We start from the raw sequence: 23,205 nt of genomic DNA on the forward strand, positions 1-23,205 counted from the left end.
ATCCCAAATCCATCCATCTTTGGGTGGATCACCACTTCCCATAAAGGGAAGTAGGGTCCTAGCTCTCCAAACAAAATGAAGCGAAGCCAAACCAAAAGCCAACCGCCACCTCCCTGACCCCACTGGAAACAAAACAAAACAAAACAAAGCAAAACAAAACAAGAAAAGCAGGTCAAAAACCTAAACCATTCATGAACTTGGAGAGAGTATAGCCCCTCTAGGCTGAGCTGCAAGATGACTCTGCCTCCACGCCTTGTTCAAAAAAGATGATGCCCCGGGAATGGGAGATGGTGGTTTCTGACTTCCACCCTAGTACAGAGTATGTTCTTGAAGCTGGATTCCATCAGCAGGTTAAGTGAACATGACAAATGTCAGTTTCCTCTGTTCCTTATACATAACTCTTTATGTATATATATGTATATATATAAATTTACTATATCTGATTGTTTCTTTAGAAGCCTTTTATGTGGCAGTAGGCCTCCAGGGAGGAGAAGAAAATGTACAAGAGCCACAGGAGCACGAACAGGCAAGACGTGAGGAGCTTGGCAGTCCAGTCCGGGGCCCACCCAGCTCACCTCCTATTTCTGGCCTCCGCCGGTACAACAGCACCCCCATGTTGATGAATGCAAAAATGGTGAAGAGAGTGACAGAGAAAGCTAGTGTGCCAGGGGACACTCTGAACTGTTCCCCGTTGGCTGCATGGTAGATGGCAGCAATGGACCAGGCCACACCAATTCCCAGGAAGACATTCACAGCATTGCTTCCAGTGACGTTGCCTATGGATGCATCTGCATACTGGTCCTGGGTGGCTGCTACTTTACTGGCAAATGTGTCTGGCACTGAGGTTCCAAGAGCGACAAACACAACCGCAGTCATGGAATCTTTCAGGCCAATGGTGCAGCCAAAGTGGGAAGCCAGATCTCCAATGAAGGCTGTCAGGAGGCCAATCATAAGGATGGAGACAATGAAACAGGCCCAGCCATTCCAATATTCTGTAGGGGGGACGAATGCAAACAGAACCTTCCAGAATACTGTGAGAAAGTGCATCACGTAATCAAAACAGAAGGGCAGCTTTTCCTCCCCACATTCATCATCATCATCATCTTCCCCAGCGCTGACAGTGATGGCTTCAATGAACTGTTCTCTCCAGCTGTTTGTTCCCACCACAAGGGCCAGGTTTGTCTTCTTAATGAGTTTGTCCACAGTGCTCTTGAATTCATAAGACTCTTCAATGATCACCTCCAGCTTGGTGTGCTCTCCCAGGATGGGGCGCCCCATTTCTGCAATGTGCCTCTCTTCCTCCTCTTTGCTAGTCAGTGGCTGCTTGTCATCATACTCATCTGTTAATGTGAAACCACCTTTCATTCCTCTTCTTATCCATTTTGGTTCCTCAAGCACAAGGGAGAAACTGCAATCTTTCTCATATTCCTCACGATCAAATATTCTAATGGTAATGATCTTCACAATTTCATCGTTCTGGAATTCAAGCTTTCCACATGTGTCCTCGAAGTCCTCTCCTCCACCTCACGCCGTTCCTTCAATGGTTTTATAGGGAACGATAACATTTCCTCGAGCTCCAGATGTTCTCAAAACCTTCACCTCCATGATGCCAATGCTCTCGCTCACATGAGTCACTGGTTCCTCAAACGTAAAGATGCCTGCATGGTCATCATCAAAAATGTGGCCGTGCAGGGTGACCCAAGACAAGCAAGTGTAGAAATATGATTGGCTTCCAGTATGCCATCTTCTGAAGCTTCAGAGGAGATCCTGACATTGCTTAGATGCACAAGGAAGTTTTCATCTTCTTCAAAGATATCATCATCAATAATGCCGACTCTGATTTCCTTCTGGATCTCCCCAGGTTTGAAGACCACAGTCCCTTCAGTGAATTCATAATCAGACCCTGCATTGGCTGTGTCATCTTCTGTTCTGAAGTCAACACCCCATGACTCTAAAACCACAATCACAGTGCTGAAGCTGCCAAGTTCTGCTGCCTGCTTGGGCTGGAACATGGCCCTCTAGTCCAATAACATCTTCATCAGCTTTCTGTTTTCAATGGCTGTCCTTGAACTTGCTCTGTAGATCAAGCTGGCCTCAAGCTCTGCTGGAATTGAAGGCCAGCACAACCACACCTGTCTCCAAGCTTTCCTTAGTCCCTTTTCACACTTAGGAAACTTAGCTGGGTGGGACCTTGCCCTGAGGTCACCACTCCCTTTATTGTTTCTTAATCTGTTTATCTCCTTGAACACAGGATTTTGCTCTTGTCCACTTCCTGATGCTCCTTTTCTCAATCAGTACATGTAGTATTTTTATTTGCTCAGCTTGCTCCTTTTCATTATAAATCTTCATCAGAGTTAAGACTAATAACTGCACAACAGAGTCTGTACTAGGCTGTTTTGAGATTTCTTCTGCCAACCGAATGAATCCAAAACTCTTCCCTTTAGCCTCAGGTAGACTCATTAGACAAAGGCAAAAAACAACCACTTTCTTCACCAAAATATGACAAGACCAGTCTCTAGACCACATTCTAACATTCTTCTCCTCCTCTGAGACCTCTTGATCCAGGCACCACAGTTCAAAGCACACTCAGCACCACTGTCTTCCATGCTTGTGTTAGCATGGCCCATTACGAAGCACTTAAAGCATCCACTGCTTTTCTAATCCAAAATCCCAAAATCCATATTATTCCAAACAAAAACATGGTCAGGCCTATCACAGCAATGCCCCAGTCCCTGGTACCAACTTCTGCATTTTGTTTTCTGTGAAGCAGTTCTGGTTGTCCTGGAACTCACTCTGCAGACCAGGCTGGCTTGGAACTCACAGAGATTCGCCTGCACTGCCTCCGAAGTGCTGGGATTAAAAGCATGTGCCACCACCACCGACCAAACTTCCATTTTTATTAGAGTTTCTATTGCCATCAAGAGACACCATGACTACAGCAACTCTTACAAAGGGAAACATTTCTTTATGTGCAGACAGACATAGCATTGGAGCAGAGAGGTTTTACATCTACCTGCTGCCTAGATATTCTAGAGGACGAGGGAGGAGCATTGTTTAAATCCTGGCATTTGAGGACATCTTGGACAACATAACAAGACCCTGGTGTCCCTCAAAATTAAACATGAAAATGAGGAAAATGTAGCACATCCTTCAACAAGGATGGACTGTGAAGTTGTTACACTATGTGAAATAGTCAGACAAAAAGGCAAATACTGTATGATTTGACATATAAGAAACACCTAGATGTGGGGTGGGGAAGATCTTTCTCCACTCTGTGGGCTGCCATTTTGTCTTGTTGACCGTGTCCTTTGCCTTACAGAAGCTTTCAGTTTCAGGAGGCCCCATTTACTAATTGCTGATCTCAGTGTCTGTGCTACTTGTTTTATGTTCAGGAAGTGGTTTCCTGTACCAGTTAGTTCAAGGGCACCTCCCACTTTCTCTTCTAAGAGGTTCAGTGTGGCTGAATGTATGTTGAGGTCTTTGATCCATTTGGACTTAAGTTTTGTGCATGGTTATAGATATGGATCTATCTGCAGTCTTCTACACATCAGCATCCGGTTATGCCAGCACCATTTGTTGAAGATGATTGCCTTTTTCCATTGTATAATTTTTATCAGGTGTTCATAGGTATGTGGGTTAATATCAGGATTTTCAATTCTATTCCATTGGTCAACTTGTCTATTTTTTGTGCCAATACCAAGCTGTTTCTGGACTATAGCTCTGTAGTAGAGTTTGAAGTCAGGAATGGTGATGCCTCTAGAAGTTCCTTTATTGTACAGGGTTGTTTTGGCTATCCTGGGTATTTTGTTTTTCCATATAAAGTTGAGTATTGTCCTTTCAAGGTCTGTGAAGAATTGTGCTGGAATTTTGATGGGGATTGTACTGAATCTGTAGATTTCTTTGGATAAGATTGCCAATTTTACTATGTTGATCCTACCTATCCCATTTTCTGGTATCTTCTTTCATCTATGTTCATAGCAGCTTTATTTGTAATAGCTAGAACCTGGAAACAACCTAGATGCCCCTCAACTGAAGAATGGATAAAGAAAACATGGTACATAAAGGGATACTGTCTCAGTCTAGACACATGCAGGAGGGCCTAGGCCCTGCCGCAAATGATATGACAGACTTTGAAGACTCCCCACAGAAGGCCTCACCCTCCCTGGGGAGCAAAAAGGGGATGGGCTGGTGGTGATAGGGGAGGATGGGAGGGTGAGGGAACTGAGATTGACATGTAAAACAACATTGTTTCAAATTTAAATTTAAAAAAGGAGAAAAAAAGACAATGTGGCTCATTTACACAAGGGAGTACTACTCAGTGGGGAAAACAAACAATGGAATCTTGAAATTCCCAGGCAAAAGGATGGAACTTGAAGAAACCATCCTGAGGGAGGTAACCCAGTCACAAAAAGAACATGGTAAGTACTCACTCATATATGGATTTTAGAAATAGAGCAAAGCCTACAATTCACACTGCCAGAGAAACTAGGAAACAAGGAAGACCCTAAGAGAGACATACAAAGTCCCTCACAGGAGGGAAAAGGGACAAGATCTCCAGAGCATATTGGGGGTGGGGGTTGGGGGGCAGTGAGTGGAGAGGGAACTAGGAGAAAGAGAAGGGGAGGGGAGACGAGGACATGAGGGAGCAAGAAGATTGAGTCAGGGGAAGAATAAAGGAGAGCAAGAAAAGAAATACCATAACAGAGGGAGCCATTATAGGTTTGAAGAAAAATCTGGCACTAGGGAAATATCCAGAGACCTACAAGGATAACCCTAGCTAACAATCTGAGCAATAGTGGAGAGGCTACCTTAAATACCTTCTCCTTATAGTGAAATTGATGACTACCTCATATGCCATCCTAGAGCCTTCATCCAGTAGCTGATGGAAAGAGAGCAGACACCCACAGCTAAACACTGAGCCAAACTCCTGGAATCCAGTTACAGAGGGAAAATTGATGAGCAAATGAGTCAAGACCAGGGTGCAGAAACCCACAAAGACAGCTGACCTGAACAAGGGGGAGCTCGTGGTCCCCAGACTGATAGCTGGGAAACAAACATAGGCCTGACTCAGACCCCCTGAATGTGGGTCTCAGTTAGGAGGACTGGGCAGTCTATGGGAACACTGACAGTGGAACCAGGATGTATCCCTGGTGCCCAAAAAAGACTTTGAGAGCACATTCTCCATGGAGGGATACTCCCTTAGCCTAGAGACAGGAGGGAGGGCCTAGGCCCCACCCCCAATAACTTGATAGATTTTGATGATCCCTCCTAGAAGACCTTACTCTCCCTGGGCAGTGGGTAGGGAATGGCGCAGAGGTGGGTGTGTGGGGGGCATGGGAAGATGGAAGAGAGAGGGAACTGGGATCAATATGTAGAGAGTTGTCAAGTCATTGAAAGAGACAGTGGGGTGGAGATGCCATGGGGCCGAGGGAGTCAGGTGGAATTGTTTAGTGGTGAAGATTTCCAGTCTGGGAAGATGGAGTCTTGGAGATGGTTGCATTATATTGTTGGTAGCACTCACTATTACTGTTCCTAAAGATGTGGAAACAGATTTTTATATTCAATTTCTACCACAATAAAAGATGGGTAATAGTTGCTTAGGACTTTAAAACTTGTATTGTCCCTTCCCCTCAGTAACTGAGGTATTTAGGAAAGTTATACAGATTAGCAATTGATAGTTCTTTTAAGTGGACTGTCAAGAGACAAATGCTACAAATGGACAGGGTCAAAATTAGAATTAATACCCAGGACTCCCCTCCCCTGCCAACAAGATCTTATTGTGTAGCCCAGGCTGGCCTCTGCCTTCAGCCTCCTGAGAGCTGAGATGATCAGTATGACCATTTGGAGCTCCTTCTGCTATACATATCACCCTTCACAAAGAATTACTGGGAGCCTACAATGGACACTGACTCAGGCTGACAAGCTTGGACTGCATGTGTAAAGCCAGATTCCAATGAACAATCTTGAAAGGACTTTCTGGAGGATAAAACAATGGGCACAGAAATCATTAACCGGGATCCCTTCCCCCATCACAATAATATTATGAAAAGCCTAACAGAAAGAGGCTGCACGACACAGCAGCCACACCAATTACTCCTCATGGCTCCAGCTCCGTGCTGCTGGAATGGCGTTTTGACTTTGTCAAATACTCTTCAGAATTCATTTGTAGGCTGTAAGACCATCCTGGAGAAGGTTTATATTGCTGAGTTTTATAGTCGCCACACAATGTAATTTGGTCAGTGTCCAATGGCTTCTTTGAAAAAGTTATAATAAAAAAAAAATAGCAATAGGAGGAATGACAAGGCAGACTTTTTTTTTTTTAAATCAGAGAACAGTGTTTGCATTGTCAATTAACTCCCATAAAATCTTTCCAGTAAATTAATTACAACTAAGAATGAGAAAGGGTTGTAAAGCAAGACTGACACAGGAATCGCAGCCAGCTGTTCTTTGAAAATGGAACACTGTTTTGTTTTCTTTTCTAAGTATCCAACAGTCCCAAAGCATGGTCACATGTGTCCCAATCATTGCTGATGGACTGTGGACGGAGGATGGGAAGTGTCTGGTGTGTAATATTAATGTATTCTAGTGCTTCCTTCCAGGTTAGTTTTATGGCAGCCTGAGAGCTGAAATTTTGTGGTGGCAAATTTTATCTATTTACAAGTGTAAAATAGTTACACAAAGACAAAAGTGAACTTTAAATTTTTCTTAGACCATCAAAGGACTTTAAAGCAGAGCTCAGTGAATTTGAGGTCAGTCTGGTCTAATTACTGAATTCCAGGCCAGACAGTGCTACATGGTGAGACCCTGTCTGAAAATAAACAAAAGAGAATCTGGCAGTGGTGGCTCACTCCTTTAACCCCAGCCAGAGCTCAGGGAGGCGGAGGCAGAGGCAGGCGGATCTCGGTGAGTTCCAGGACAGCCAGGGCTATACAGAGACACCTTGTCTCTAAAACCAAAAGAAAGAAAGAAAAAAAAAAAAAAAAAAAAACAAAAAAACAAACAAACAAAAAACCCAAAAAACAAAAACCAGACAGACCAAAGCAAATGGCACCAAAAACACCGTCTTAAAAGGACTTTAAAATATCCTTGGATCTTATTTTAAAGTCTACATTTTATTTTTTACTTAATCTGTTCATGTGTGTCTGCATGTGTGTGCACACACACAAAAAATGAAGAGACCCTCCCCGCCAAACCGACAGAGGAGGGTGTTGATCCCTTGGAGATGGAGTGGTAGGCAGTTGTGTGTTACCCTATGTGGTTGCTGGAAATTCTGATGCTCTGTAAGTGCTCTGGAGCTTTTACCCACTGAGCCATCTCTCCTCCTTTTGTATTTCCTAAATAAGCACATGACATCTGCAATGAAATAAAAGAAATTTTATTTTAAAATAGTGATAATTAGAGAATGGGGACACAGATCCACACTGGAGTGCTTGCCTGGTATGTGCAAGGATATGTTTCCAATCCTCTGGCACTGCTAAGTAAATAGATAAGTAAATAACTAAATAATAGAATAAGTGCGGAGAACGATGTAGGCCAGATGTGTTAGTCGGCTTTTGCTACTGGAACAAATACCCGAGACAAATCAATTCTGAGGGCAGAGGTTTATTTTGTTTAAATCCATGGTTGGTTGGTCTAGTTGCTCTGGGCCTTGTTGAAGTAGAATAATACATCATGGCACAAGCATGTGTGCGGAAGATGCCTGTTCCTAGTCTCTTGTGGTTCAGGGACAAACAAAAGGAAGGGGGCCAGGGCCCCAACAGCACTTCCAAGAGCACACTATGACCTAACTTATCTACACAGGCCTACCTAATGAAAATTCTGCTGGCTGCTGCTAGGCCGGTGAACCGCCAATACTGCATAGAGTAGGGGAGGTTTCGCTTGACTTAGCTTGCCTATACCTCTCAGACCAATCTGGGCTGGATTCATTTTTTCCCTAACACAGGTCCTGGTCTATGAAAAATACTTATTTAATATTTCTAAGTGAATAATTGCTTCAGCAGTCAAAAGTATTTTTTTTTTTACCCAGCAATGTTAAAACAAAAAGTTGTGGCTAGACTCTCACTAAATTGCCCTGGCTGGCTTAGAACTTTCTATGGAGACTGGGCTGGCCTAGAACTCACAGAGATCCACCTGCCTTTGCCGCCTGAGGACTGGGATTAAATGAAGTACTTTTTTTTTCCCCAAGAAGATGTTTCTCAGATTGTGAATATGTGACTTTGAATTTGATCAGAAACACAGAAAAGGAATTATTCAGGACCACAACACTTGATGAGAGATGGCGAATCCCATGAGCCACAGAATAGGCTACCAGATACCACCTGTCCAGAAATCAAGGCTGCATGCCTTTGCCTGGGAGATAGTCTGGCTTTCTGATTGCTTATCCCATACATTAAGACTATTGATATGTGAAGAAAATCTCAACTTTTAAAAAAATTATCTATTTTTATTTTCATTACATTGGTTTTTGCCTGCATGTATGTCTGTGTGAGGGTGTCAGATCTTGGAAGTTACCGACAGCTGTCAGCTGCATGTGGGTGCTGGGAATTGATCCCAGTTCCTCTGGAAGAGCAGTCAGTGCTCTTAACCTCTGGGCCATCTCTTCAGGACCAGATAACCTCAACTTTTATTTGTTTGTTTCAAGTCAGGACCTGTAAAACCAGTTAATTGGGTAAGTGGAAGAGCACCGATCTTTATCACTGTTAGAATGAAAAATGCCCTCCCTGACTGTATTTCTTTTTCTAAATTACCTTTTCCCACCCATGCCAGTCAATGACCACATGTCAGCTATACAAAAACCATTCAGTTGTTCTTAACAGGCCAGTATTACCCCAGTAATCCTCTCCTACAGACTGGTGGCTACAGTTAGAGCCCACAGTGGTTGTTTGGAGCAGCTAGAGAGAGGAGTTGGCAGAGTTATTCTAAGGCCACAAATTTCAAGAGTATTGAAGAAGTAGAGCCAGCAAAGAAAGTCTCATTTCTGACTCTTTGGTGGTCTAGTCAGGAGTCACTGGTAAAATTAGGTGGGTGGGCTGGCAAGATGGCTCAGTAGATGAAGGGGCTTGCTGCTAATGCCTGGCAACCTGAGTTTGATCACAGGGACTCACACAGTGGAAGGAAAGAACTGAGTTCTCTCCACATGTATCCTGTGGCTCACACAAGTGTGCCTGCAACAACGAATAAATAGGGCTGGTACTAAAAAAATGTATTTGATCAGCCAGGCAGTGGTAACCCACACCTTTAATTCCAGCACTTGGGAGGCAGAGACAGGTGGATCTCTGAGTCCGAGATCAGCCATATCTACAGATCCAGTTCCAGGGCAGCCAGGGATACACAGAGAAACCCTGTCTTGGAAAAAAAAAATGTATTTGATCATTTTGCATTCCTTTAAAAGTGGTATCATGTACATTTTCTTATTTGAGGGTCACTTAAATATGTAAGGTGTTATCTATAGTTCAGGGATGGAGCTCACAAAACAGAAAGAAAAAAGGTGATTTGCCTAAAATAAGTACAGACAACTCTGGTGGCTATTTAGTGCTTCTACTACTGCTACTGGACTCTTCCAACCAACTGTCTTTTGCTTGCTGCACAGTTCTTTGTTTTTGCTTGTGTGTGTGTGTGTGTGTGTGTGTGTGTGTGTGTGTGTGTTGGCGGTGGGGGTTGGGTTACTTGGCTTTTTGTTTTAAATGTTTATACACAGGGATATAGACCAGAAATTTTAGAGGAAGTGATAGAGTATCTGCTTTGAGCTGCAGTGAGGGTGGTTCAGAGAAGTAGATAAAGGGACATAAAAAATATGTGTGGGCATAGTGGCACACACCTGTAATCCTAGCACTGGGGTAGTGGAGGCCAGAGGACCAGGAGCTCAAGGACAGTCTGGCCACATGAGGTCAAGGCTAGCCTAGTCCCATGAGACCCTGCCTCAAAACAAACACATAGGTATTTGACCACGTGTAAAACATAGTCTTTGTTCTCTAATTATAAATAAAAAACGTTAAACAACATTGCAAGCAAAGAATACCAGACTATAAAGGTGTATGTGCTCAAGAGCTGCTGAGGTGGCTTGGTGGGTGAAGGTGCTGGCCACCAAGCCTCCTAACGACTTGAGTTTGGTCCCTAGCACCCACACAGAAAAAAGGAATTCATTTCCACAAGTTTTTATGTGATCTCCACATAAATGCCTTGGAACATATTGGCACATAAATAAATAAATAAGTACATGTGATTTTTAAAAAGTGTATGTGCTCACGGGGCGTTGGAGGCAGAGACAGGTAGATCTCTGTGAATTGGAGGCCAGCCTGGTCTACAGAGCGAGTTCCACTGGCTCTAAAGGTACAGAGAAACCCTGTCTCGAAAAAACAAACAAACAAACAAACAGACAAAGTGTTTGTGCTCAAAACATAGCTTGCTATTCATTTCACTTTGCTAAAAATATCTGTAAGTTCTGTGGTGGAGACAGACAATTCACTATTCAGGAAAGAAAGCCAGTGGCTTCTTTACATTTGCTGATTGATATATAAATGGAGTTGTTAACTGGTCTAGATAATAAAAAGCTGGAGTCAGTAGAGGGTAATGCTGAGAGATCAGAGACAAGGAACAAGCCACAGCAAGCACACCTTACCTCCTTAGTGTCTCAGCAGACAAAAGTGTAATTTCCACTTTCCTGTTTCTCCCTGCTTATATCCTGTTTCTGCCCAGCTACCTCACTTCCTGTCTGTCTGTACAGACCTTCAGATCTCTATGGTTAGCTAATGGCAAGCTCCATTTTCTGACCCCCAGACAGGCTTTATTTGTACAAGCAAGATATCACCATACTGATGTGATCACTTACCTTTCCCATTGAGGTTATCTACTGCAGATCAAATAATCTGTGGGTTCAACAGCCTAGTTTGCTTAAAAATGGTCTCCATTGAATAAATGTTCGGTCATTTTCAAGTTCAGTTCCCTAAAAGGTCTGTTTCTCCTTGAGTTGGTGGTTATGCAGCCAGTGTTCTCCAGGCTGCATGGCACGGTGTTGACTGGAGGCTGGAGTTCATGGCTGGCAGCTGCTCTGGTATGTGTGCACTACGTGCTCCAAACTGATGCTCAGCTACCCTGCAGCTAGAGAACAGCGGGTGCTTGCTAGTCACATCCCACTGTTGATCACTATGGCTCACCTCTATCCTTGTGCTAAGGTAAAGTTTCCTTCAAGTTATATTTGGGGAGCAGGGCAAAACTTTCTTTCCATTTTAGTTAACCTTTGGATCTGTCCAACATGGTCCCCTGGCCAGGAACTCAATCTACAAAGGGTAGACATTGTAAGGATTCAGGCATTATGCTGGTCTGCCTCTGTTACCTGGCAGAATGCACTCAGGCAGTACCTTGGTCAGCCCAGAGTACCATGGCTGAGTAGTCTGCTTGCAGGTGGAAAGGACCCTTAAAAGACAGACCCTGCCCACTTACGATCTTTTCTCTTTCTTGCTTTCCTGCTGTTCCCCTGGGGCAAACAGGACTTTTCCTGTCTCCCTCTTTGTCCTTTTTTCTCTGTGTCTCTTTACCTCTTTTCTCCAACCCCTCCCCCACCTTCTAGTAAAACTCACTAAGCTCTGTCTGCCTGGCATGTTTGTCTTCTGCCTCTGTCACCCTCACCCATCATGGAATCCGCCAAGTTTCCTTACACTTTATCGTTACACTCATACTTTATCGTTACACTCATAATACTTGTGTCTGTCCACTTTGCCTTTTTCTGTTTTCTTCTTTTTCCTCTCAGTCATTTCTGGCATCTTGAGATTTATCTCTTCCTGGCTTCTAGTGGAAAACTCTATGATATGTTTGATTGGACAATTTATCTCTTCTAATATTAATGGGAAATGCAGTCATTAAATTATATACTGTATTCTCAGAGTTTGGTTCTCAAAACTGTTTTTCATGTTCTCTCTCTTTCTGTCAACACACACACACACACACTTTGAGACAGGATCATGTGATGTAGCCAGCCAAGGTTGCCCTTGAATTTAGAGACTTCTACTCTTGCCTTAGCCTTCAGAATGTTGGAATTATGGGTATGGCTTGGCTTCGATTTTTTTCCTTTTGTGTTTTTGAGAAATGGTCTTAATTCATTATGTCCCTGATGAACTTGAAGGATGAACTGAACCCCTGACCTTCCTGCCTCCACCTTCCAAGTATTAAGATTACAGGTAATACCATACCTGGCTTCAAAATTTTCAGTATTTGCTCAAAATTCTTGGCTTTGAAGTAAAAAGGCTGAATATAGGCTATTTCCCACTCTTTTCATTCCTGCCCTAATAATACTATACTAGTTATCTAAGGGAAAAGAATGCTTTATACAGAATGAGGGGTGGTAGCATACACACAAAGAATGTGCAAGAGAAAAAGAGTCACAGTAATATAGTTCAAAAGTATCCTCCTTATATATGCAGGGAAAAACAATCTGGAATAATACACACCAAAAACATTAACAATGGTTCTCTCTGGGTGGGCTTTGCAAGTTATTTTATTCATATCCTTTTATATTTTCTTAATCAAAACAAGTTGCATATGTGTTGTTTTCATATATAAGAAAGCTAATACAATATCCTTTGACTGTAGTAAAGGGGTAAGGGTAGGGAGTTTAGTAGGGGCAGGGAGTACACAAAAAAATACATAAAAAATATCTCAGGATAATACCCCCAATTAGTTGCTAAACCAGTAATTCAGCTACAATTATGATGAATAACTATTGAGTAGCATTTAATTCTCTTCTCTGAGTTGTAATTCTTATATGATATAATTTACCCCATATAAGTATCAATTTCAGTGGTTTCTGGTAAAGTCACAAAGCTGTGATCCATCATTAGTATCTAGTTCTAAAACTTTTTCAGAAGCTCCAAGAGAAGCTCATTAGCTGTAACTCTGTGCACTTGTGACTGTGCATGTGCCAGGGCCTGCATAGGAGAACAGTTTTGGGGAGTTGGTTCTCTCTTTTCACTCTGTGGGTTCTAGGTGTGAAAAATGTTTCACTTTCCTTATGCCATCATAGGTAGTCAGCCAGTCAAGGGCCACTATTCCACAAATCTCCACCTTGTAAAACTTCTATGTAAACCTTTTTTAAATCTCTCATACCAGATAAAACCTTTGTGGATGACACCCCCTACCCACTACAGTCCCACTTGACCCTGGAGGGATGGACTCCACCCCTTTCCTTCATTTCCTTTTCCCCAATTCTTTTTTGTTTGTTTGTTGGATTTTTTGACACAAGGTTTCTCTGTGTAACAGCTCTGTAGACCAGGCTAGACTCAAACTCACAGAGATCCATCTGTGCACCACTAATGTCCAGCTGGAAACATCCTGTTTATTATATAGAAGAGTTTTAGAGCTAAGGTCTCTTGCTCTGAGAGACTGTGTAGGAGGAGAACATGGTCTCTGTCATCCTAAGAGGAAGAAACGTAAGGGTAACTGGAAGGGTGAGAGGTTTGACCTCACACACTGAGGTCCAACACTAAGATTAGCAGAGTTCCATCCTCCCCACCCCTGAGAGCTCAGAGAGAAGGGGAAGCACTGGCCCTTTAGCCCAGACTATGGAAAAGCCAGGATAAATAGTAAATGCCTCCAGCCAGATTCACAAATAATTTGAGGGTAGACTCAAGGTCAGAAAGAAGGGGTAACAGCTAGGAGGAGCCATCAAGAAGTCAGCTACTTGAGCAGCAGATTGTTCTCTATGGACAGTTAGAGGTTTTGAACTCTCCATGCACTCAAGCCTGTTCATTTTCAGGACCATATAAATTAAGCATTTGTTTGTCTGTACTGTTATAGGGAAACATAGACATTTTCTCATTTTTTTTTTTTTTTTTTTTTAATAAAGGGGATCTGTTTTCTTGAAGTGCCCTTTCATTGTCTTCCTCCTCCAGGAGTAGCTAAAAATCAAGTCAGAAGATTCCTTCATTTTACCTCAGAGAAATATACGCTATTTATGACCTGTAAGAGACTCAGGCTGGGGCTGAACATCAAGGACCTTGTCCTGAATGTTGAGTGTTGATGATACCAGCTTAGGGCATGAAAGACCCGCCGAGGGCTTGGACCCTCACACCCTGACTCAGGAAAGGCGACCCCCTCAAATCACTCACAAGAAGTGGTCTTGATGCAAAAGCATGAGGTCTTTTATATTCCAGTGCACTGGAGTCCACAGCCATACTCCACGTGGGGTAGAGGACTGGGAACCCTGGGTACAGGGTTCAGACAGCTTTTATAGGGTTACAACAAAGCCCGCACATCACAAACCAATCATCTCATAGCATCCAGTGTGGACCAATCAATTTGTACTATCCAAGCCTGCACTTAGCCCAGGAAGTCTGCTGTCACTAGGGCTTCTGGGTAGTGTGCACGGCTCATTTCCTGTTCTCATTCACTCACAGGTGCTGTCGGTAAACCACCCTGTCCTAAACAGTCAAGAATGACCTTTTGCCTACTCACTGCTAGGGGGCAGAGTCTAGGGAGAATTAGGCTAAATTTTTCCATCCTTACAGGCACAGCAGCAAAGGGACCTAATGGGCTTTTATGTCAAAAGGGGGAGGGGGCTCTCTTTAATTTGTCAGTCATTATTTTTAGTACCAATAAATAAAGTAGTGCACATCAATTTTTAAAAATCTCTCTTGACTTTATTCTTAGAATGACCGCCAGGGAAAGCTGTAATCTATATTTTGTTAAATTTGATATTTTTTCAATGCTTTAAACTAAGGCTCTCTGCACAGGTCAGGTAAGCTCTCAACTACTCGGGTGTATCACCAGCCTTTGGTGGTCAGTGGCCCGACTTATCTGTCAGCAGGATGTGACAGTTTGCTATAAACTGCTGCTGTTTCTTTTTCTTCTTCTTTCTTCCTCTTCCTCCTCTTTGTCTTGTTTCTTCTTTTTTTATAAGCAGGGCTTTCCTGTGTAGCCCAGGCTGGTTTTTACCTCTGGATTCTCTTGCCTCTGCCTCCAGAATGCTAAGATTACAGATGTGCACCACCAAAATGGTTATCAGTTTCTTGAAAAAACTTTTTTTGTTGTTTTGCTTTGGCAACTTTCCCATTTCCTGTTTTCCTCTTAATTTATTTTCTTGTTAAGATTTTTTTTCTCAAAAATATTTTTTCATACTATACATTTTGATTATATTTTCTCCTCCCCCAACTCTTCCTAGATCCTCCCCATTTCCCTACCAGGGGCAGGTGGATTTCTGTGAGTTCAAGGCCAGACTGGTCTACAGAATGAGTTCCAGGACAGCCAGGACTGTTTCACAGACAAACCCTGTCTCCAACCCACCCCCAAAAGAAAAGAAAAACAAATAGAACAAAAGTAAAAACTACAAAGACACAAAATAGAAATCAAAAGAAACAATAAAAAACTCATTAAATAAAACAAACAAACAAACAAAAAGCCAAAACAAAACAAAATGATAGAAATGTGTCATTGAATTCATTTTGTGTTAACTACTGAGCATGGGACCTGCCCTGAAGTGTGGTTAATACACTCAGTGGTTAATTATTAATTAATTAAATATGGTTAATATTTCTTATTGGAGAAAGCTGACTTTGCCATCAGGTACCAACTGCAGATAGCATCTTGGTTACGGGTGGGACAGTGTCCACATTGAGATTTATTTGTATTTATATGTATGTGTGGCCATCTGTGTGTGTGTATGCGTGGGTGCTTGTGGGGAACAGAAGATACCCTGGAGCTATTCTTACAGCCACTTAATGTGGGTGCTGTGAACTAAAGCTGGGTCCTTTAGAAAAACAGGTAGTACTCTTAAACTGCTGAGACATGTCTCCGCCCCTTTCTATTTCTGAAATGAGCCCTTTTCTGTCCTACCAGCCAGCTCCCAAATAATGACATGGAGATTTCTTATTAATGAGGAAAGCTTGGCCTATAGCTTAAGCTTGTATTCAACTTTTATAACTTAACCCAATTTTTAAAAATTAATCTATGTTCTACCATGTGGCTTTTACCTGTATCCCATTCTGTGTGTTCATCTTGTTCCACATCTGGCTTGTCTCTACTTTCTCCTTTTGGAGTCCTGTCTGTTCCCAGAAGTCTTACATAACCTCTTCCTGCCTCGTTATTAGCTCTTTATTAAACCGATCAGAAGGCGCTTGGCAAAGGCACATCTTCACAGTGTAATCAAATATCCCACAACATATTTCCTTTATGGTTTCTGTCAGTCTCACCACCTCTAAATATTCAGTATTTTCCTAGAAATAATGGTTCCAAGTCCCTTCCCCTCAAATTCTGATTCCATCGATGTAATTAGTGTCTAGTTTTTTAGTTAGGTTTGTTTTTTTTTTTTTAGATGTGTGCCCTTGTGTCCCTAAGATACTACTGACTTTTACTTTGTTTTTTGAGACACGGTCTCATTATGTAGCCCAGGCTGGCCTCAAACATATGCACCCTTCCTGCCTCTGCCACCCTGGAGTTGGGGGTCACAACAGGATTATCACAGCATGTACAGGTTGTTCTGCTACTTCCTTATCTATCTATCCATGTATGCATGTATGTATTTATGTATGTATGTATTTATGTATGTATGTATGTATGTATGTATGTATGTATGTATGTATCTATCTATCTATCTATCTATCTATTGTCAGGGTCTCACTGTGTAACTCTAGCTAGCCTGTAACTCACTATGTAGACCAGGTTGGTTGGCTTCCAAGTCAGATTTTCTTGCATCTGAGCTCAGGTGCTTTTTGAGTTTCTTTGGAGAGCTGGGCATAAAGTTCAGCGGTGAAGTACCTAGCAAGTGGAAGGCCCTGTATTCCACAGAGTTCCATGAGAAACACAAAACAGAGACAAATAGAAAACCGTCTTTAGGTGATTCTCATGAGTAGCCATTTCTAAGCTATCTGTTGACAGCATCTACTTGGACAGCCTCTAATAAGCTCTCAGGCTTAATTGCAACACCTGATCCCCACCCTGCCTCCTCCTCCCCCAGTTCCCTCTTAATCCCTGGTGGAATGAGTCATTGACTATTTCTCTCCATTGCAAACCCAAACCTTCCATAAACTCCACTGGCTCTGCCTTCAGCCTCTCCAGAATCTGAGTGTTTGACTACAGTCAGTACTGCTCACCAGGCCCAGCTGGCATTGTCTCAGTGGGCAGAGCTGCCATCACCTCCTGTGTGGACCGAGGGAACAGCCTGTTGATCTCTCTCAGCCTTTATCCAGTCTTGATAATACTTAATAATACTCAAAGCAGGCTGCGTGGTTACCATGTGAACTCCTCTCCTGCCTCCTCTCACCCAGAACAAACCCAGGTCAAAGACCGCACAGCAGCCCACAGGACCACACCATCTGCCTGTCCATATTCAAGGGCTCGTCTTTCTTACCCTTAATGTGAAGCTCCACTCACTGTCTCAGTGCTTCTCTGCAGCCTCTTGGGCTTTTCTGGTTAGTTTGTCCAAGAGCACACAATAGTAAGTGGCAGAGCTGGGCTCCCAATCTACCTCTGATCCTAATCTAGTGCTTTTATTATTGTACCTTGTGACCTTTATACACCAGATGGCATTCATTTCTCATTCATTCATTCATTCATCCATTCATTCACACAGCTCTGTGTGGCTGGAGAGAAGACTCAGTGGTTAAGAATGCTTGCTACTCTTCCAGAGAGTTGGAATTCAATTCCCAGCAACCACACGGGGCAACTCACAACTGTCTGTAACTCCAGCTCCAGCTAATAGAGTCCCTCTTCTGACCTCCTTGGTCACCTTCACCCAGACACATAAAATAAAAAAATAAAGAAATCTAAAAAGTCAGTCCCACACCAAGGATACAGTAGCTAATAAGACAACACCCTTGAATTCTGTGGCATTCATGTTCTAATTAGGGACAAAAACAACAAACACACTCAATGCCTAGTATTGCCAATGGTGTTATCAATATAAAGAAAAAAATAATAAAGCAAGATAAGAGAAAGAGGAAATGCGGGGTGGATGTTGCCATTTATTGATGGTAGGAGTGGATGTTGCTATTTTGTTAACGGATGGTGGCCAGGAAGACCTTGAAGAACAGTTTGAGCAGAGACCTGAGTGGAGGAGTAGAGGGAGACGTGTGGGAATAAGCTGTGGGGACAGAGAAGGAGAAGTATCAAGTCAGATGGAAGCCAAAGAAATTCACATGTGACTAAAGCTCTTTCTCCCCCTCCCTCTCCCTCTCTTCGTCTTCCTCTCCCCCTCTCCCTCTCTTTGTCTCCCTCTCCCTCTCCCCACCTCTCCTGAAACAGTGTCTTACATGATGCAGCCTAGGGAAGCCTTAAACTTGTCCTCCTCCTGTCTCAGTGTGCAGAATACTAGCCTGAGTGTGCCACCCATGTAAATAGTTTTCCATGGTGAGTACCATCATTCTGAAGACTAAATGGCAGTGACTCCTGGTCTTTTTGATATTTTTAGAAGTGATATGAACAGGTTGCTCTTGCTCAGGTGTGCCTGTGTCCAGACAGCTGCTGGGAGCTGAGGCATGTGACTAGATTGAAGTCTTCCTGGCCTATCAAGCATACATCAAATGTCCAAGGACATGTGCTCTGCTGTGTGTCTTATTTGTGTAATCTGGGACAATTTCCTCCTTTATACTAAGTCCAATTCCCCAAACTATAATATAAAGGTGACATCAGGATTTTATTTCTTTTAAAATACGTATTTTAAAAAATGGTGTGTGTTTGTGTGTGGGGTGTTAGTGGTGGGTATGTGCACAGCAGGGCAGGTGCCTGTGGAGGCCAGAGGATTACCTCCCCCCACCCCAGAGCTAGAGATGTTATGGGTGCTTCGAGCAAATTCCAGTCTGTGCCAGAGCTCAGGGCTCTTTATTGCAGAGCTTTCTCTCCAGTCCAGGGTTTCTACTTTCAACTAGTTATATATCTGTCTGTGTTCTGTGTTCTGTTTAATTGTTCCTATCAATTGTTAATTATGTTCAATATGATCCTTAAGTGTGTGTAATTACTTAATGGGAACCACTGTAGTTATTAAGGTGAGTACTCTTTACATGTTATAGTTATTATTATAAGATTTATCATTATTTGTGTAAAGAAAGACTGCAATGATGGCCTGTATGTTAAACCCAGGCATCATTCCATCTTTTTTTTTTTTTAAAGGCAAGTTCTCACTCTTACTTAGCTCTGACAGCTCATTATGTAGACCAGACTGGCCTTGAACCCGTATAGCTCCACTTGTCTCTGTCTCCCAAGTGCTGGGATTAAAGGGGTACACCATAGCATGTAGGTCAAGTCTTAATGGCACTCAACCATGTCAATCCAAGTATTGGAGGTAAAGGAATGTCCTTCCCTGTCACCAGGTGATGGTGTTAAAAGTCAGAATCCCCAAATTTCTAGAATAAAAAGTTGTCTGGGGTCATGTAATATTTCACATTCTTTGGTGCCAAAACAGAATTCTTTTGTTTTGTTTTGGTTTTTGGTTATTCGAGACAGGGTTTCTATGTGTAGGCCTGGTTATTCTGGAAGTCACTCTGTAGACCAGGCTGGCCTTGAACTCACAGAGATCCGCCTGCCTCTGCCTCCTAAGTGCTGGTATTAAAGAAGTGCACCACTACTTCCAGGCTCAAAACAGACCTCTTGCTTCAAATGGAATAAGGGATCCTTTATTCTGGAGTGACAAAGGCTCGGAGTAGTCCAAATAACACGTGACAATGTGATAACAGTTGGATGGAAGTTTTATAATAACATAATAAAGGCCATGCTGAATGAAGGGCTTTTCCATGGTTGGAAACAGCAGGCAGGATGGTTACAGAAAGGCAGGAAGTGTCTGTTATAGACCTCAGATGCCATCCCTCTTAGCCTTTGGGTTGGTGGAAGCAAAGGGATCTGTTTGTTTCCAACAGAGGTTTGACCTGATAGTCACACGACCTTAGGGCAATCATAAAGGTGGGCAATGCATGCCTATTATGAAGGCTGAAGATAACTTAAGATATTTGGATAGCTTTCCTCAGTAACAGAAGTTCTGATCTTCAGTCAGCCATGTAGTCTTAACACAGGTGTGGCTTCTCTTCTGGGAACTTCAGTTCACGTGCACACTTATATACATTCCTGTGTTCACATGCACACATACAATCATTCCAGAGCCTGCTGTGTTTCTCCCATCTCAGGTTGGCCTTTACTTGTTATTCTGGGTCGGGACATGGGACAGAGCAGTGTTTCTAGGGAAAGCAGAGGAGAATTCATAGGGAAAGCAGAGGAGAATTCATTTTCCCTGCCAGAGTGTGTGGATTCAGGATGAGACATTATTTTTGGCATCAAACAATTATTCGGACCTTTGTTTTGGCATTGTTTGTTTAAGAAGAGTGAGTGATTTAGGAGTTTCAGATTTTTTAAAAGGAATTTGTTTCTCTCATCCTCATTTTCCCTCCTGTGTGTATGTGAAAGAATGGTGTTATGAGTATTTTCCTGCCAGTATTTTCCTCACAGTCAAATCAGCCCCAAATAACAGGCAGAGACACTGTATTAATTATAAAATTGTTGACCTGCTACTAGTGTTTCTTATTGGCTATCTCTGTCTTAAATATTAACCCATTTCTATAATCTAAGTGTTTCCACGTGGTCTTGACTTACTGGGAATGCCTGCCCTGCAACTCCTTTGCCTGCTACATCTCTGCAGAGAAGAGAATGATTTCCTGTTTGTCCTTACATATATTCTGATTCTGCCCAGCTATAACGCCACATCCTGCCTGTCCATACAGACCTCGAGACCTCTATGGTTAGCTAGTGGCAGAATCTGCCATGCTATGTCACTTCCTGCCTGGCCAATCAGTGTTTTATTCATCAACCAATAAGACAAACATACACAGAAGAACATTCCCCATCAGAATGGAGTTAATACATGTTTAAATCAATCAACTCTGAATGAACACACAGCCCATATAGCAAGCAGTGAGTTCATATAGACTTCTTTTTTAATTTTGTTTTTCTTTTCTTCCACCCCCCCACCCCAAGACAAGGTTTCTCTATTTGGCAGTCTTGGCTGCTCTGGAACTCCCTGTGTAGATCAGGCTGGCCTTGAACTCACACAGATCCACCTGCCTCTGCCTCCTAAGCACTAGGTCTAAAGGTGTGCCACACCACTGTTCAGACACCATCACCCGGATAGTTTTGAGATTAGAGGTATGAGCCGGCATACCTTGTGATGGTTTGAATGCAAATGGCCCCCATAGGTGCATATATTTGAATGCTTAGTTATCAGGGAGTGATACTAGGTGATACTATGGAAGAGAATCGGGGGTGTGGCCTTGGAGGAAGTGAGGGTGGACTTCAAAAGACCATGCCAGACCCAGTCTCTGTCTGTCTGTCTGTCTGTCTGTCTGTCTGTCTGTCTGTCTGTCTGTCTGTCTCTCTCTCTCTCTCTCTCTCTGTATCTGTCTTTCTCTCTCTGCCTGCAGATTAGGATATAAAGCTCTCAGCTATCACTCCAGTGCCATGCCTGACTGCTTCCCACCGTGATGATCGTGGACCCACCCTCCCTCTGAAACTGTAAGCAGGCCCCCAATGAATTGTTTTCTTTTGTAAGAATTTCCTTGGTCACGGTGTCTCTTCGAAGCAATGTTAATAGTAACTAACACATACCTGGAATTATTTAGCATAATTTCAACAACTTCAAAGAATTTTTAGACTTATTGTTTTCTGTGTATGAGGGCTTTGCCCGCAAGCATGCACCTGCACCGCATGCATGCCTGATGTCTTCAGAGGTCAGCAGAGGGTGTTGGAGGTCGGAGAGAAATGTGGTCAACAGGTGGTTGTGAGCCACCATCTGTAGAGCTGGGTGCTGGGAAGTGAACCCGGGTCCTCTGCAAGAGCAGTGAGCATGGCTAACCATTGAGTCAGCTCTCCAGCTTCTGATTTAACTTAATTTTTTTATTTTAAAAAGAGGGGGAAAAGTCTGCTTCCATCTAAATTGGCTTATTCTAGCTTTTTTCTTTTTTTCTTCTTTTTTAAACTGGGGATTTAGAGAGCCATATGGGAGAGCCAAAGGAGCTGCTCATCTGTCAGCCTTTCTGATGTCAGTCCTCTTGGCTGCCCACCAAAGACAGCAGTACGGGACATCAAATGGCTGGAAAGTCAAGGCTTAAGTGTCTCATAGCTGTGATCGATCCCTTTCGTTGTTTTCTTGGAAAGACTGAAATCGGAAAAATGTCGCGTTAGAGAAAGTTGCTATGTCTTCCCTTCTCTTCTCCCCACCCCTTCTTCTTCTGCTGGGGAGATGGGAGATTTTATTTTAGTTCATGTTTTTGTTTTTAAAACTATGGATGGAGAAAAAGAAAATGCCTTGTTGGCACACAGTGGACTTTCCCATAAAACTGTCTTTGGCCATGAACTAAGCACAACAGACGTTGTGCCAAGAGGGGGTTTATGCTTTCCCTCCATTTCTCCGGCAAAGCAGGGGGATGGGGAGAAGAATCCCAAGCACAGGACTGAAAGCAAGCCAGAATGAAAACCACATTTCCAGCCCCCGTCAGGGCTTCCATCCTACCTTAAGAATAAGTTTTGTAAAAACAACAACACCTCAAATAACCAAGCTATGGGTCACTGTACATCCAGAAGAACATTCTAGAAGAGCAGTAACCAGACCTAGTAAACTGAGGCCACTACTATGTTGGGCAGGAACAGTAAAAACTCATAATTTGGCTAGGAGTTCCCGGGCAGTCGTGTTAGACACAGTGGCCAAAGGCTGCTCTGTCTAAAGGTACTTGAGTGTCTGAGCGCTGGTAACTTGTGTAGCAGGTGGGTCCTCTGGCTGGCAGCCTCAGCTCTAATCACTGAAACCAGAGACCCCGGATTCCTTGGAAACCTAACACCAGCCACTATGTTGGCTGGGACTGTCCCCTGTCCAGACAGATCATGAGAAGTGATAATGCATGACTTTTTCTGGAGAGATGTAAAGAAACACCTGTTCATCCCAGATACAACAATGACATTTGAAAAGAAACTGTTGCATCCAACCCCAGGCTGGCGAACCAATGAGCATACTGGAGTTACATACAGGAACCTGGTGAAGGGTTACTCACCAGAGCATGGGTGACTCAAAAGGGCTTTGCTCAGTGAGAAGTTCCACCCCAGTAGGTATGATGACTCATAAAGCTGTGTCACTGGAGTTTCACCCTTAATGGGCTTTCCAGGACACATTCTACAACCCTCCCCCACAAGACCACATAGTGGGGTGGGGGACAGATGGGAGTAAGGGATGGAATTTCAAGTGAGGGT

At 43.1% G+C, this 23,205-nt stretch overlaps 1 pseudogene; it reads right to left on the bottom strand.

Moving 5' to 3' along the window:
• Window positions 1-451: 451 nt before the first annotated feature.
• Window positions 452-11,759, bottom strand: LOC127214934 (sodium/calcium exchanger 1-like; annotated as a pseudogene).
• Between the last annotated feature and the right edge of the window lie 11,446 nt (window positions 11,760-23,205).

The sequence above is a fragment of the Phodopus roborovskii genome, unplaced genomic scaffold (genome assembly GCF_943737965.1).
Source record: "Phodopus roborovskii unplaced genomic scaffold, PHOROB, whole genome shotgun sequence".
NCBI lineage: Eukaryota > Metazoa > Chordata > Mammalia > Rodentia > Cricetidae > Phodopus > Phodopus roborovskii.